The 16,417-nt window shown below is 43.9% G+C and overlaps 1 protein-coding gene across 3 annotated transcripts in view; it reads right to left on the bottom strand.

Annotated features, from left to right (window-relative positions):
- RFFL (ring finger and FYVE like domain containing E3 ubiquitin protein ligase) overlaps window positions 1-16,417 on the bottom strand; it is a 75,237-nt gene that overhangs the window by 52,553 nt on the left and 6,267 nt on the right. Inside the window, exon 1 of one of the 3 annotated variants that reach the window (XM_040244045.1) lies at window positions 1,583-3,400. The exons of the other annotated variants lie outside the window; for them this stretch is intronic. The gene's annotated coding sequence lies outside the window, so the exon portion shown is untranslated. Of the gene's footprint in view, window positions 1-1,582; window positions 3,401-16,417 lie in introns of those variants that run through there. 3 annotated transcript variants of the gene reach the window in all.

The following is a 16,417-nucleotide window of genomic DNA, read 5'->3' on the forward strand; positions in this document are numbered from 1 at the left end:
CAAGAAGGGAAGGAGAGGGTAGGACGAACTGAGAGAAGAGCACTGAAACCTATGTATGCAAAATTAGATAGCAAGTAGAAATTTGCTATATGACACAGGAAGCTCAAAGCCAGCACTCCGTGACAACCTGGAGAGATGGGATGGGGTAGGAGATGGGAGGGAGGTCCAAGAGGGAGGGGACGCACGTATACCTATGGCTGATTCATGTTGGTACATGGCAGAAACCAACACCATACTGTAAAGCAATTATCCTCCAATTAAAAATAAATAAAAAATTTTTAAAAAGACTTGTCAAGTTGGAAGTAAGGATCTGAAGTTGGGAGACACAACTGGGCTGGTAAGGCACACTGAGGACAGACAGCTGAATTCATGGACCTATCTTAGGTCTTTAAAGGAAGCAGGCGGGAGAAGAGGGAAAAGAAACCCAAGACAGAGCCCTGGAGCATGTCGACATTTATGGACTAACCAAAAAAAATGAGAACAAACAATGGAAGGATGCTCTGGAGCCTCAAAGCCACAGGAAGAGGGTTGCTGGGGCCGGGATAAAAAGAACGGTTCGATAGTGCCAAATGGTAGGCAGAGATTAAGTGAGATGGAGGCTGAAATCAGGACCAGGACACTGGGTCTGGAAATTAGGAGTTTCCTTGCAATCTTCAGGAAAACAGAAGCAGGGGGATGGGGACAGAAGTCAAAGTAACGAAGAGTTGCTAACAGGATCAGAGCTGAGGAAGCTCAGTGCAGTTCAGGATCACGCTCCCCTTCCTGAGAACCGAACCTGTGCCAAGCACGCTGGATGTAACGCTAACAAAACTGGTGCTGCTTCTCAAACGTATCCTGTGATGAGGGAAACACAGGATTCTCCCGAGCACTCATCCAGTCTTGGTGAGGAAGAGGAGACTTCCCAGAAGTGATGTCCAGGCTACAGCCGGTTGGCCGGCGTATGCTGGGTCAGGGTGTCTCACAGAGATGGCTTGCTGTGCAAAGGCCTGAAGTAAAAGAGAACACAGACCCTACAGAGTAACTGCAAGGAGCAGGGGCAAACTTGAAGGGGCGGATGGATTACTGCCCAGTGATGAGGCTGGCGCTCTATGAAGCTGAGAGGGGAAGAGCAGGAAGGAAATCAGGCAGCAGTCTGAACAGAGAGCGGGAAGAGGGGACGTTCTTCGTAACACGTCGGAAACAGCCTGCTAAGATCGTGTTCTCTACAGTGCAGTATCACAGTCAGTGAGCAGAAAAGCAAATGTGTCCGCCCCTCTCTAACAATGGGTTATTGTGACTAAACTATTTCTTACAAGACACAGAAAGAACAGAGACTACGAGAGCAAAAGACAGATAAAGCTGTAAACCTCACATTTTTTATTTCTCTGAGGTTATATAAAAAACGGTCTTATTAGGTCCAAAACCACATCCCAAACAAAATGAAACTTTTCCCCTCACGTCCCCTCTGAAGAGCTCAAGGACTGACTTTCAGACAACCAAATCAATCTGGCGTTGACTCACGTCTGAAGACTAAGGCTCACTCCAGTTTCTGCTGCAGCTCGGTCTAGCTCATGACACTCAAGAGAAAAGAGTCAGGGGTTACCTGATTTTGCCTATTTCAAAACATGGCCAGGGCAGACAGCCAGCTGCCTCCAGTTCCTGCCGCTGCTGAGGTCTTTGGAGCCCCGTTGAGATGAGATCATCTCGGGCACCAACAGCAGTGGCTTTCAGGCAGTGAATGGTGCTGCCTGGGGACGTATCTTTGGTAAGCAAGATTGCAACAGAGCAGGCGGTTTACCCAGGGCAGTGCTGACTCATGCCAGGCAAGACTCTATTTCCCAAACAACTCAGCCTGAGCCAACCGCAATCAACTGCAACCCAGAAAAGAAGAGGTGCCCCACTGATTCTTTTTTTCAATATGAAGCTGGTTATCAGGAGGCCGGTGGACCTATTCCCAGGCTGCTGATCACGAGGGAAGCTCCTGTGGCCAGTCACCTTCTGAAATTTCATCTGAGAGCCTCGGGGCTCCGGACAGCAAGATTACTGAAATTCTGCAGATTACCCCAAGAAGCTGATAAGGAAGTCACTCCACGTTTACAAATTGGAGCATCTGGGTCAGAGGACTGAGGGAACGTGCCCAGTCCAGGCTAGCTGGTCAAATCATTAGAGTGAATTTTGTCAGTCCTGACCAGGCTCGCGGCTCCTTCCCCACCAGGTCTTCTTTGACCTCTCTGATTCCGGAGACAACTCATGTTCTCTAATTAACACAGATACACGGGAGGGTTGTTGTTGTTGTTGTTGTTTAATCAGCTGCCACATATTCTCTATGCTAAAGCTAAATTGTCCACCATCACACCTACTAGATGTTTAAGGAACCATAGGAGGCTATGAAAATCACATTAACACTTCTAAAAGAAAAAAGAATCCTTAAATTTATGGCAAGTCTCATTTATTGGTCAGCTTATTTAAAAAAAAAATCGATTCTAGAACAACTGGCTCATCAACAGCTATTAATTATTATTGAATTTGCCCTGACAGGCGAGAACTGGCAGCGGTGCTAGACAAAGAAAACAAGAGATGAAGTCCTTGCTTCCCCGTGTGTTCACTTGACAAGAAGGAAACTAGAGTTCACATCAGATCCTTCTGTTCCCTGCTCCAAATTTCCCACAGTCATCAGCTATTCCTCAGCATGGACTCTCAAAGCCACCACACCTAGCCTTGTTCATCCCGTCAGGTAGGTCTCTCAAGGCATCGGCCTCTGGATGTAGCTGCCAATCCAGTCTCCTTCGATAAACGTTAGGATTCATTAAAATGTACACATAGATTGTCAGAATTAAGGTTTCAAAAACTATGCTATTTAATTCAATTCCTTTTCACGGAGCTAGTTAAAAAAAAAAAAAGGTATTTATCTAACTCAATGTCCCTTAATTACATTATTCCAGCAGGATAACCATGCTGGGCTTTTAGAAGGTTTTATAAAATGTTCCCTCCTTTATTTCCTCCTCCTCAGTGTTTTCCTTTTTTCAGAAAATAGTTGTGTTTAAAGAAGTTTTCCTACGGTATGTATTAATTAGTCTTTCCAATGACAGAAGCATCTTTACAGCGGTCGACAGCCATTATCTCACGGACCACACTTTAAAACATATTTCTGTCATTGACGATAAGTCACCAACATCCTAAGATGGAGCAGCTTTCAAGGTACACAGAGTAGAGACAAATACGGAAACAAAGAGGATTGTTAGACGCTTCTGACTCATTCTCTATTAGCAAACTTTAAATGAGGAAGATAAAGTCCAGATGGTTCTGTGCCCAGGAAATAAATGTAAATGATGTGAGGAGCAACAGAGGCATGGGAACTTCCTAATTCTGCTAAGACAAGCACCGCCCAGCAGGTGAGGAGGGCTGTCTCAGATTACGCTTTCCCACTGTGGGATTCTGCACAGTTCTGAACAGTTCCCTCCCCCCAAATATAACCACACTCCATCCGTGTTCCCTCTTTTAATCAGGAAAAGGCTGAGAATTACAGATGGACAGCTTTAAAAAGACGTTACATTTGAACTAATAGCTTCAGGCACTTGAGATTTTATAAGGTTAAATGGAAACTCTAAGAATGTGAGACTGGGGGACCTCCCTGGCCATCCACTGCAGAGGGCATGGGTTCGATCCCTGGTCAGGGAGTGAAGATCCCACATGCTTCATGGTCAAGGCAACAAAACAAAACAGAAGCAATACTGTAACAAATTCAATAAAGACTTTTGAAAAATGGTCCACATTAAAAAAAAAAAATCTTAAAAAAATAAGAATATGAGACTGTGTGAGAAATAAGATAATCGTGGCTTTGTGCTTAAGTTCTTTCAATATACTATCTTAAAACTCAGAGCAAAAAATGTATATATATAAATAAAAAAGTAAAACTCAAACAAGTAATTCAGCACCCAAGTTGCTATTGGTTTACTTCTGATGTGTAGTCATAAGAGATATTTAATATATGCATGTGTGTACGTATGCATTTGTGTATATGTACATATTCATACACACTCACTCTCTGCAAACATCATACCCATTGTTTCACGTGAACAGAAATATGTAGTGTCACCTATAGTCCACCTTTGGGGTTTTTTTCTGATAGATCTTAACATTTTAAACAAGCAGGTGTCAAAATAAATTAAAATACTCATTTCTTAGGATTCTGTACTCTTCCAAATCCATAGAAAGTTACCAAATGTGTACAAAAAGATATGGTGGGGAACTGAAATGGGAGCAGATCAAGGAGGTATTTTAGCTTTATCAATGTCTGAATGCTCTTTTTACAACAATCATATATTCAAATATTCCTCAGCTGATCACCAAAGAATTGATGCTTTTGAACCGTGGTGTTGGAAAAGACTCTTGAGAGTCCCTTGGACTACAAGGAGATCAAACCAGTCAATCCTAAAGGAAATCAACTCTGACTATTCATTGGAAAGACTGACACTGAAGCTCTAACACTTTGGCCACCTGATGGAAGAGCCAACTCATTAGAAAAGACCCCGATGCTGGGAAAGATTGAAGGCAGGAGGAAAAGCGGAAGACAGAAGATGAGACGGTTGGATGGCATCACCGACTCAATAGACATGACTTTGAGCAAACTTTGGGAGATAGTAAAGGACAGGAAAGCATGGCATACTGCAGTTCATGGGGTCCCAGAGTCAGAGATGACTGAGTAACTGAACAAAAAATTTAAAATCCAGTTTAAAGTTTTAAATTGTTTACTGTTGATAAACTACTTGAATCTTTTCCCCTTCTCTTTCCTCTCCACGCACCCCTTTTACCTGCTTCCCCATTTCTGGCATCCTAAGTAATACTGCACATTTCCTCTTTTTAACAAAATTAATCTTATTTATGTTCACATCCTTCTTCTATTTTTTCCCCCACATCCTTTTACCAATTGAGAAGACAGTAAATTGATAAACCAAAATTTCCAGGAACCAGTGGCTTTCCTACTTTGTTGATAATTAGAGACACTGACAAATTATAATCCTGGATGTTTAGGAATCTCATAACTCCCCTCTTTTTTTTTCTTTAAATTAGAGTACCTACTCTTCAAAAAAGACAATGAATGTCAAGCAAATAGCAATCATCTAATAAATCACAGAAATTAAGCATGAAAAATGAAGAGGACTTTAGGATACTTAAGAATCAACTCTAGGGGTACTTGAGAATCAACAGGGGTACTTACTGAAAAGTTATCACTTCCCAATCCAGTCTCTCAGACACTGAATTAGCAGAAGTGGAACGAGGCCCCAGAATGGGAATGTTTAATAAGCATCTCCCTTTCCTAAGTGACTCTGATACAAACAGCCCTTGGGTCATGTTTTGAGAGACAGGTCATAGTTCTGTTCCCTAAGCGCTGTAAAATAAGGCGTGCTTCCTTTGGTAGTATTGCTACCACTCCCTCCCCCTACCCCTACACCCACCAAAGACCCCCAAATGAACAGGAGTCTCACAGGGCAGGTCTTAGACATTAGTCCCCTCACCCACAAGAACCATCAAGAATATAACAACTGGACTTCCCTGGTGGTACAGTAGATAATAATCTGCCTGCCAATGCAGGTGTTCCATCCCTGTTCTGGAAGGTTCCACATGCCTCAGAGCAACTACTGAGCCTGCGCATTCTAGAGCCCATTCTCTACAACAGGAGAAACCACTGCAGGGAGAAGACCATGCTGCGAGAGCAGAGAGCAGGCCCTGCTGGCCACAACTAGAGAAAACCCGTGCACAGCAACGAAGACCCAGCACAGCGAAAAATAAATAATTGTTTTAATAAGACTATATAACAACTGAACTGTATTTATTTTGGACCAGTATTTTCTTCAAGCCTCCAGAGGCAATTATCCTAACTGCTCTTAAGGATTTTCGCTGTCACCCACAGCCCTGTTAGACGGAGACGTTTTCACACCTGGGATGCAATACAAGGGGCTTAATGGAATTTTTACAGCTGTGAAAATTAAAGTTCACTTGGCTCAACAGAATAGTCAAATACAACAAAGGAGAAAACCTCCCCGAAGGCATGGGTTGAAAGGAGAGGCTTTCGATTTTCTGATGAGGCAGTTTTGCCCAGAAATTCAAACCATGGGGTGCTATAGAGCTCATATGTCTTGCAAGTACCCAGATGCCAACTTATCACCACAGCATCAGCCGCCGCAGGCTTTCTGTAACGTTTGGAAGCACAACCCTGTGGGATAAGATGGCCTCTCCTGGGAGTCAGAGGCTGTCGCCACAGCAGGGATCTTTCCATCTTGGGACCAGAAGGACCAGGCAGTCGGTCCTTTTAATCTTTAACGAGCCACTTTAGTGTCTGGATATAGGGACCGACACTGAATGAGGCTCAACCCGCTTCACAGCACTGTGTTGCAAAACCACCCGCGAGCTGCAGGAGGGTGTGGATGCAAGCCAAGCCTGTCCCCGTGGGTACAGCTCCCACAACCTGTTCTATAATGCAATCTGGGCACTTTATTATCCACTGCAGCGTAATACTTCAAAGGACAGAAAGGTATCCAATACCAAGGGCCCTGCAACTGCCTACCTCGGGCACAGCGAAACACCAGGAACTCAAAGAGGAGCAAGACCACAGGGACGAAGACTGCAAAGCTGACGGGACACAGTCTGACAACCTGATGACAAGTCTGGGAGAAAGGAAGTCTGCGACGTGACCAAACTGCTATCCTGGACAGCTCTCTTTAGAAACCTGGCAACAGAAACCTTGGAAGTCACTGGATGGGTGTAATTTTCTATACAAAGCTATTTCTTAATTTTTTTATCCCCTTGAGCTGCTAATACAGAAGAAGAGCAGGGAGAAGGCACCTGTCATCTAACTCCATCACCTAAGCAACCCCAAGAGCTTCATAATGAAGTGACTGGTAAGCTCATGTCCTGTTCCCCAGGAGCCAGCATCTCAGAACAAAGATCCTATAATTCAACTTTGAAGATTTCCTTAATTCATAACTCTTTTTTTTTTCTTTTAAAGATTTTTTTAGGAACTTCCCTGCTGGCTCAGCGGCTAATACCTGGGTTCGATCCTTGGCCAGGGAATTAGACCCTACATGCCTCAAGGAAGACTGAAGATCCTGCAGACCAGTACTAAGACCCAGTGCAGACAAATAAACATTAAAAAAAAAAAAAATTATTTTGATGTGGACCATTTTCAAAGTCTCTATTGCATCTGTTACAATATTGCTTGTTTTATGGTTTGGTTCCTTGGTCCCGAGGCATGTGGGATCCTAACTGCCCAAACAGGGATCAACCCCCACTTCCTGCATTGGAAGGCAGTCAACCAGTGGACCTCCAGGAAAGTCCCCATATTTCTTATTTACTCTGTAGCTCTGGATTCGTCTCTTCCCCAAATACACATCCACACATTCTCTCTTTCCCCTCCCCATCCTCTTCTCATTCTGTCTCTCCTTGCTCATGCTCTGCCTCCAGTTAAGTCAAACTTCCTAAATTTTTCACCCAGGTTTCCACTAAAAATGCCACCAGATAAAGTTACCTTCCTTCAGCTTCCTAAGTCTAGAGGACCTTTGTTGACACATGTTTCATCTTGATGGGTGATTGTGAAGCCATGCAGATAAAATTACCTGTTCACCTACAGTTACCCTTCATACTGGCTTCTATAGGCTATGGAAATAAAAAGGGTAAGACTTCACAGCCCGAATGTCCCATCAAGGTAATCAAAGTAATGGAAGAGGCAGAGAAGACAGAAGGAGAGATTTCAAAATAAAAACTGAGTTGCGCATTTCAGCAGCACTTAAGAAAACACTCCATCTGACTAAGCAGCCAAAGAGTGGACAAATACCCAGAGGACTATACACTCTCTTAATGATTACTGCACTCACAGTTTCTTGCTTCCCTCAAGGCTCTGCAAGAGATCACATCATAAAGTCAGACTTGCATTATATACAACAGACTGGAGCGACAGAGCCCAACACCTAGAATTCTAAGGATTTACTTGCAAATAAAGCCACACACTTATTTCAATTCAAACTCAATTAACAAGGTATAAAAGACATTATTTGGGTCTTTTAAAGTTATCACTCTCATCTTTTTTACAACAGAACAAAAGGAGTTAGAGAAAGGAACCCAAAGTTTTGTGGTGGCTCAGACGTCTGTTTGCAATGAGGGAGACCAGGGTTCAATCCCTGGGTTGGGATGGTCCCCTGGAGAAGGAAAGGGCACCCCACTCCAGTATTCTTGCCTGGAAAATCCCATGGACGGAGGAGGCTGGTAGGCTACAGCTCATGGGGTCGCAAAGAGTCGGACACGACTGAGCAACTTCACTTACTTCACTTGAACATTTAAAAACGCGCCACAGGGGAAAATGCCCACAATATTCTATCCATGGGGGGGTGGCGGGGGGGGCGGGGTCAGTGCAGGCAGCAGGTGGAGAACACACACACATACACACAGGAGACATACATACATACATAGAGAGAGGCAGAAGACATAGCTCAAAAGTCCAGAGCCGCTCAACAGCAGTTACTTTTGGTAGGGGTGAAGGTTTACTCTGTTTTCTACATACACGTTTGTGCTATTTTAGTACTTAAATGAGCAGTGTTAAGCTAATTAACGTTATCAAAAGTGAAGTAAATAAAGTACCTAAGATGACTGGACAGAGAAAATGAGATTTGAAGGACAAATTGTTCAGTTTGAAAACCTGAACAAGTTCAGAACAATTTGAACAAGTTCTTAGAGCCATTCTGGGCAAAATTTTCAGCATATTTAAGGCTGCATTCACTGAGGTAAACCTGTAAAGAATTAACCAGAATCCAGTGTTGGGACAGCAGCTGGTTTGTTCGTTTGTCATTCTGAGGCAGATACAGAGAGGTGCCAGGTCCTGCCAGGGAAGGGGGAATGGGAATCTCATGCTCAGGGTCCCTCAGGGTTAGTCTTGGTTAGTCTTCCCTCTCTCGAGGACACCAAAGTGAAAGTGAAAGTCGCTCGGTCCTGTCCGACACTCTGTGACCACATTGGATTTTACAGTCCATGGAATTCTCCCTGCCAGAATAGTGGAGTGGGTAGCCTTTCCCTTCTCCAGGAATCTTCCCAACCCAGGGATTGCACCCAGGTCTCCCGCACCGCAGACAGATTCTTTAACAGCTGAGCCACCAGGGAAGCCCAAAAATACTGGAGTGGGCAGCCTGTCCCTTCTCCAGAGGATCTTCCCAACCCAGGAATCAAACTGAGGTCTCCTGCATTGCAGGTGGATTCTTCACCAGGGCAGAGGATTAAAAAGCAGGTCAACAGACCACTGACCACTGTCCCGAGACACAGCCACATGGAGGGCTAACCACAACTCAAAAATCTCTGCTCTCTGTCAATCAAATCAGTTTTACAAGTAATCTGATGAATTTTAAAACCAGATACATTACTTGTTTTAAAAAGTTAAAAAGTGGGAACAATACCAAATGCTGGCGAGGATGCAGAGAAACTAGATCTCATACTCTGCTGGTGGGACAGACTGCAAAATGGTACAATGCTGGGCAAAATAGTTTGGTAGTTTTTTTAAGAGACTAAAGATATACTTACTCTGAGACTCAGCAATTACATTCCTGGGCACTTAACCCACAGAAATTAAAACCTGTATCCACACAAATACCTGTATACAAATGTTCATAATGGCTTTATCTGTAACAGCCCCAAACTGGAAACAACTCAAATGCCCTACAATAGGTAAATAGTTAAAAAACTGTGATACATCCAAGGCATAGAACACAAACTTATGGCTACCAAAGGGGAAAAGAGGCGAAGGAGAGATAAATTCGGAGTTTGGGATCAGCAGATACAAACTACAACATGTAAAATAGATAAAACAAGGTCCTACTGTACAGTGCAGGGAACTATGTATCTTGTGATGAACCATAATGGAAAAGAATATGAAAAAGAATATTTATATATATATATATATAAGCTGCATCACTTTGCTCTACACCAGAAATGAAAACAACATTGTAAGCCAACTATACTACAATTAAAAAAAATCGTGACCCATCCATACTACTTAGGCTAGTTAGCAATGCTGCTACTGCTAAGTCGCTTCAGTCATGTCCGATTCTGTGCGACCCCGTGAACTGCAGCCTACCAGGCTCCTCCGTCCATGGGATTTTCCAGGCAAGAGTCCTGGAGTGGGGTGCCATTGCCTTCTCCTGTAACTGCATAGTGATACACCAATTCAACTTACTGCTATGGGGGAAAAACACCATTTAATGAGACATGAAGACAAAGCACAGACCCGACTAAGGGCACACACGCTGTGGACCACAGCACTGCTATGACCAGAGCAAGTGGGGGGACGGGGGAGGGGAGAAAGCATTATTAACTAAATACAACATGACTAAATACAACTTGGATGGAGGGCGTCATGCTAAGTGAAAAATGCCAATCTCAGAATGCCACATGTTGTTATGGTTCCATTTCCATAACATTTCAAAAAGGATAAAATTATAGAGATAGAGCACAGATTACTGCCAAGGCTTAGAGATGTTGGGGGAAAGGGACGTACGTGACCATAAAGGTGCAATTACAATTACTTGTCCAAATATCCAACCATTATGGGGAAATAAGGAAGGCGAATCGTTTGTAAGGCAAGCATATTATTTCGTATTATTCTGCTGTCCCTTCGACGCCAGAAATAAAAAAGAAAAAAAGATTCTTTAAGTGCGGGTTGGTTGCTGGCTCAACCATCTGAAGTGTATCTCAGATGTTGCCTGCGCCCCATCCCTCCCGGGGCTTTATCAGAGCTTCCCCGGGGCCAGAAGCAAAGAGCCAGGAGGCAGGAGAGGTAACCCACGCAGAGTGAACTCTCACCGCAATTTCAGCTCAGCATGCGGCCCCAAAGTGCCCTGCTTGAACTCAAAAGCATCTGAGAACTACAGCAATTAGACAGATCAACTGTGAAAGATGTGGTTACCAGATCGGGTAGGCACCTCACATGGGACAGGCTTCTTACTACAAATAGCTTTTGCTACAAAAGTCTCTAAAACATGAGGGTGAAGTTGGTGGAAAAAAATGTCAATGATGCTTCCTCTGCGATTCTCTCAGCCAGTTATCACATGTATAGAAGCAGGACATACGCCTCAAAGGACACAAGCCTCAAGCTCAAAATTTTACTTTCTATGCTCATCTGGGCTTCTTCCTGAAAGTGATCTACCACCATTACTCCACCATCACTTACAACACGAGAACCCTTGGGGTAAAATAAGACATAAGGAGAAGTACTGTATGGTTATAATGACCCAAGTCCTCCGTAGGTGGGCACACAGCCCAACAACGTGCTATTCTACTGAACAGTCACTAACTAGGAAAGAAAAGGCCCAGGGAATCAATAGTCTCATCATAATCCCCTTCTATCCATCCCCATCCCAGTGAGAAAGACAGAGTTTGTTCTAGAGATGCTTAAAGGAAAAAAAAGCTGGACTTAACTTAGACACATGTAATACCATTTTCCCATTTCTTGGTCTCCCAACTAGTCAGGAACAACCATAGACATTCTGGAATCAGAAACACAAATTGTTTCCCAAAGTGTTAAACAATGCTTGTCCAAAGCCCCCAGTAGAGCTAGTAGTTTAGACAGCTGTGCTAGGAGCCACAGAAGCTGCATTTTGTAACTAGTACTGCTTCTGAACAATTGAAACTTTCTCCAGAGCAAAGTCCAAACACAGGGAGCAGTGTTCCTTGCAAACATCCAAACAGTTCCATTATTGTTTAACCACCAAAATAACAGCTCTAATAATCTATCAAGTTTGACATTTCATCCAACCAAGCAATTAAACCACGACGCAACGCCTGGATGGAGAGGTTTTTCTTGCCCCCTGCTCCAAATCAACACTCATTTTTACATTATGGCCACAAACACTAATAACCCTATTCATAAAAGGGTTCTAAAAACCAAGCACTCTGAAGTGCCTCAAAGAAACGGCACACCCTTAAACATTATTTTCTGTCTCCCACCTTTAAGCATCTTTATTAGCTGTAAGTCAGTTACAGGCCAGGAACGTTGGAAATGCTTTTCTAATATTTACTCAAAAGAGGTAAATATCCTTTCTGATGTAGGTACCAGACACAAGGTCTATCAACATATTCTCAAATACATAAAAAGTAAGAGTCCTGGGACTCCCCAGGAGGTCCAGTGCTTAAGAATCCTCCTACCGCTGCTGGGCATTTGCGTTCAATCCCTGCAGGGAACTAAGATCACACGTCTTGGGGCAACTAAGCCCTCGGGCCACAAACACTGACGCCTGCTCGCCTAGAGCCTGTGCTTTGCAACAACAGAGGCCTGCACGCCAAAACTAGAGTAGCCACAGCTCACCTCAATTAGAGAAAGCCTGCGCTCAGCAACAAAGATTCACTGCAGTCAGGGAAAAAAAAAAAAAAAAGGTGTCCTCACCTTTTCTCATCTAGCAGGTCACCAAGTGGGAGAACTCTCTCCAGGTAAGGGAGTTCTTAGTTGGTTGCTTCAATTATAGGTAGCCTATCAAGTTCCTGAATATTCACTGGAAAGATTGATGCTGAAGCTCCAATACTTTGGCCACCTGATGGGAAGAGCCTACTCATTGGAAAAAACCCAGATGCCAGGAAAGATTGACGGCAAAAGGAGAAGGGGGCGACAGAGGATGAGATGGTTAGCCAGCATCACCAACTCACTGGACGTGAATCTGAGCAAACTCCGAGGGATAGTGAAGGACAGGGAGGCCTGGTGTGCCATAGACCATGGGGTCTCAGAGTCAGACACGACTTAGCGACTGAACAACAACAACATCAAGGTCCTAAGATGTCCTCAGTACCTAGAACAATGCTACTCAAAGTGTGCAGTCACACATCCATGGAGAGCTGTAGTAAGGTAAACATAAAAAATTCATAGTAGGTATACACTGCTGTGCGTCCAAGTGTATGACTTTCTGGTAATTCATTTTTCTTGTACTTTATAAAAATATTAGTTGGCAATAGACTGGATAAGCACTTCACAAAGCTGGTCCTTCACCAGAGTTTCAGAAGCACTAGCTTTTCACTTACAAAAATGCCAATTGTGTCATTTATTGTTCTGAAGGAATCAGAGCATTCTTGCCCTATCCTACAGCTTCTGATTTAAGGGCAATTAGAAAAATCAATGTGCTTTCCAGGTGGCACAGTGGTAAAGAATCTGCTTGCCAAGCAGGAGACTCGGGTTCGATCCCTGGGTTGGGAAGATCCCCTGGAGAAGAAAAGGGCAACTCACTCCAGTATTCTTGCCTGAGAAATCCCATGGATAGAGGAGCCAGGCAGGCTACAGTCCATAGGGTTGCAAAGAGTCAGACAAACACGACTGGGCATGAACACACTAGTGAGGAGAAACCAATAAGGAGATACACTCTGGTGTATGTAATCTCATGGAAACAGTATCCACTTAGACTCAACAGACCTCATTGCTGGTCTGCAAGATCCAACTAACTTGGAGACTCTAGGTGAACTGGAGATTTTTTTTTTTTACTTCCCTATGCCTTGAATTCCTCCTCTGCAGAATTTTTAAAGGCAGCCCCCCAATATCAGCATTTCTCAGCATTGTTGATTTTTTTAAATGTGTGGTTCCTTCTGACAGCAATACTGTTTTCAAGTGTGGTCTGCAGATAAGCTACATCAGAGTCCCCAGCTTCATTCCCAAATTCCCAGATTCTATAGCTGCGGGCTAGCAACCAGGAAAGAGCAGTTTTTATAAGGACCCGACAGCAGTTTTTATAAGTACCCAGGAGACTCTGACACTTACGAAAACTCTGATCTACTGCAATAATAATCTAATGCCTCTAAGAATTTTTTTTAAAAAGGTCACGATTTGAGTGAAATCCCTGATAAATTACTTTAGGTAAAAAGTATTTTTTAAATCAGTATATTAAAACTTACAGAAAGCAGACTTCCCTGGTGGCTCAGGGGTGAAGAATCCACCTGCCAATGCAGAAGACATGGGTTCCAGCCCTGATCCAGGAGAATCCCACGTGCCAAGGAGCAACTAAGCCCATGCGCCACAACTACTGAGCCTGTGCTCTAGAGCCCAGGAACCGCAACTACTGAGCCCGTGTGCCACAACTACTGCAGTCTTTACACCCTAGGGCCTGTGCTCTAAAACAGGGGAGGCCACTGCAATGAGAAGCCCCTGCAACCCAGCTAGACAGTGGCCCCCATTCGCAGCAACTCGCAGCCCGTGCAGTAATGAAGACCCAGCACAGTCAAAATTAAAAAAACAAAAAACTTACAGAAAGCATATTTTAACGTGCTTTTATAATATCAGTAATACGTAACAACAAATTTCAACTTTTCCCCATTAAGGGGAAAAAAAATGCTGTTTGGTTGGGAAGACCAAATGTATATTAAAATACACGTAAACATTTACAGGCTATGGTATCAAGATCTGCTTTCTTGACATGATACTCAGAACTCTCAAATTTTGTACCAGTCCCCTTTCAAACAAAACTAGTAACTTATTTTTATGTCTGTGCTGTTTCTGAAAACCTGAGAAGAGAGATTTCAGGCAGCTATTTCTGAGCGTTTCCACAAATAACAGTGCAGGTGTGGATAGTTGGTATCTCAAAAACCAAATTAGATGTAAATGTCAAGGTATTTTCATTTTTAATATTAGTTTTGGTAGTACAGGAGACATGGTGATGTGCTGTACAGAAAAGTTTATTCAGATAAATAAAATTTAGGAATCTGATGACGAGTATCTGGGGGTGAAGCTGCAGAAGTGTCTGCTGCTGCTGCTGCTGCTAAGTCACTTCAGTCATGTCCAACTCTGTGCAACCTCATCGGCGGCACTCCCACCAGGCTCCCCCATCCCTGGGATTCTCCAGGCAAGAATACTGGAGTGGGTTGCCATTTCCTTCTCCAATGCATGAAAGTGAAAATTGAAAGTGAAGTCACTCAGTCATGTCCGACTCTTAGTGACCCCATGGACTGCAGCCTACCAGGCTCCTCCGTCCATGGGATTTTCCAGGCAAGAGTACTGGAGTGGGGTGCCATTGCCTTCTCCGGCAGAAGTGTCTAATACCCCACTAATTGGCTGGTTCACGTCACTATTCCTCAAGCTGCCAGTCTGCATCTCTGTCACCAGTCCAGACAGCTGGGAAACACTGAACTAGATCAATGGGCATGGGAGTGGTGACTCCAGTCACCTGGAGTGCTGGGTCCAACCATATGGTGAGGGAGGTAGGGAGGGTGACTGTGCCCTTGTCAAGCCCTCTGGAAGCATTGGGGTAGTCCCTCCCCACCCACTCTGCAGCAAACACTGGCCAAGGTAAACTTCAGATGTGACACAGGATGACTATGCAGGTTTTTCCATCAGTATAGGACAAAATGACCAAGAACGGCACCTAAATCTAATCACGCTCAAGAGGTAGAGAGGCAGACAGAAGTGAGAGATGAAGGCCCAAGAATTCTCCTCGTCCCTCAGTTATTCCTTCCCACCCCACGCCCCCAGCACAAAATTTTAACCCCTAACTGTTCCTCTGCACTTCCATAAAGTCCAAACTGCCCAAACCACGGCTGCTGGTCTGCAAAAATCATTCCCAAGGCAATTCCACCCACTTCCTGAGAGACACTCTTGACTGAAGATTCCTCAAACTGGCTGAATAAAGCTGCGCCCACTCTCTCCAAAGCCCTGGAAAACACTCCACCCTCTTTCCCCAAATCAGAACACTCCTTTCATCCAGCATTTTCAAATAAAGGCTCACCCTCTAGTGGATCTTCTTCCATGCCTTGAAGATAATAATTCAGCATGATCAGGAGGGGGTGTAATTCACTGGCTATGGAACCACTGACTCAAGACCCAGGAAAAGGTTGGAAGACAACATAAGATGAGGTCTGGTTATTTCTCAAGCAGATATCTTAATCAGGAAGAACGTTGTTTGTTTTTTTTTTAAGGGGGGAGGGGGAGGTGGAATTCACAGAAATTGCTGGAGGGACAAGAAGCTTTCTTATTGCATAAAATATACTGATTCATATGCCTTATCAGGACTAAGACTGGAAAGATTTTTCAAAGTGAATGAATAGGGGAAAACAAGAAAAAGCCAGGATGGGAGAGGAGGCTGCTCCATTTCCTTAAGAAAAGCTTTTTTTCTAAGTCTTTTAACATAATCCAGCAGTTGCAAACAAACAATGGTGCTGATTACTAACTAATTACATTTAACCACTGGGGGTGGGGGCGGGGGCAGCAGAGCCTCCAGGAGGCCTAACTTCCTGTAAATTTCAGGATGACTAGGCAGTATTTCATCAAAGTGAATCAAAACAGTTAAAATGTTTCAGCAAATCAATCTGGCTCCAAGTAGTTCAAAAGGGGTGGGCTTCCCCTACCCTGAGAACTGGCCTGCTGGAAACAAACGGTTGTCCTAGGAGACCCGACCACTGGATGCATGCTCAGCTGCTCAGCCCTGTTCCTCACTTT

This window comes from Oryx dammah, unplaced genomic scaffold, assembly GCF_014754425.2.
Source record: "Oryx dammah isolate SB20612 unplaced genomic scaffold, SCBI_Odam_1.1 HiC_scaffold_8, whole genome shotgun sequence".
Classification (NCBI taxonomy): domain Eukaryota; kingdom Metazoa; phylum Chordata; class Mammalia; order Artiodactyla; family Bovidae; genus Oryx; species Oryx dammah.